Below are 1424 nucleotides of genomic sequence, written 5' to 3' on the forward strand. Positions count from 1 at the left end.
GTGCGTCAAGCCTGGCCTTTCTAGTATTTCACAATCGGGATTACGTAACTGTCTTCAACTGCAGGGAGGAGAGGCCTCTTGGCTGGAAGTCCCCTCCCCAACTTTTGAGAGGAAGAGGCAGTGGGGAGGTGGAAAGGACACCTGGTGGGTGGGTTTCATTTGTGAGGGAGGAGGGGGAACTGAATTTCCCTATAAATAAAGTGTTGGCTCAGCTAATAGCATCCCTGTTGGCAGCCATAAATAAGCCCTGGGAGAGAACTGAATGATCTGCCCAAATTTCAGGTGTCTCTTTTTCTCTTCCTCTCCACAGAGTAAAGGTATTTGTGAGGCTCAAAATTATCCCTGAGGTCAGACCACCACCACACGTTGCCCTCACCTGGATGAGGGAGGATGGCCATTACTGCCTCCTCTCTGGATGAAGCCAGCCCTGGTAAGCAGGTACTGGAAGCCCATGCCTATCCTCAACTGAAAGAATCCACATTTCCCATTTACCTTCACACCTCCATCCCCAGGATACACAAAGCTATTACCAGATACCAATTCGTTGTCATGTTATCACTTGTCCCCTGTTTCAGCCAAGAGCTGCCCCAGCCTTCACCCTGCTCGCTTCTTACCAGTGGGAATAGGCCCCACTCAAATCGAGAAAGGAAATCTGAGTCCTGACTTGCCAGACACCAGGTCTCACAGGCATCACAGGCCTGTGTGTGATTGTGGCTCCCTACCTCTGCCCAGGTGTGTTCACAGGGCTTTGCATCGTCCTGTGTGTCCAAACAGCACCTAGGAACTCCTGGTTGTACAGCTGAGGATGATAATTACGATCGTGGTTAAGCATTTTGTGGCTCTCATCACGGTCTCTCAGGCCTGGTGCCAATGCATGGTAATGGGAGCCTTCATTGTCAGCAGCCTGATGAGTGATGTTGACCTCTGAGGGCTGACCCACCTGCCCCTCTCTCTGCTGGGAGGAAGGGACACAGCAAAGCGAGGCTGTAAGAACGTAGAGCTGGCTGTGTTTACTCTGGGGCTTTCCAGGAAATGCTGCAACAAAAGGTCCTGCAGGCCAAAAAAGAAAGCTTGCCCTCCAGACAAAGGGGGATCATAGGGAATCGTTATAGGCCTACAGCCCCACCAGCTCCTCCCTTCTTCTCTGCTGGACGTACCCTCTCTGGTCCATTGTCCATTTTTGTCTGCATTTCCTTCCTGAAAAGGAGGAAGTGAACCCAGTCTCTGTTGGTCATGATACTCTGCCCTCCCCAGACACCTTTCACCTTGACCTTCCTAGAAGGGCTTTGGCCAGCAGGAGAGACAAACCTACTCCAAGATGAAATTGGAAACACCCCTCCCCCCCAGGAGGAGGATGCTCAAGGCCATCTCATCCATGCCCCTGCCTCCATACACAGCTATGTCTTCAGAACATAGACTGTTCT

The sequence above is a fragment of the Myotis brandtii genome, unplaced genomic scaffold (genome assembly GCF_000412655.1).
Source record: "Myotis brandtii unplaced genomic scaffold, ASM41265v1 scaffold190, whole genome shotgun sequence".
Taxonomy (NCBI): domain Eukaryota; kingdom Metazoa; phylum Chordata; class Mammalia; order Chiroptera; family Vespertilionidae; genus Myotis; species Myotis brandtii.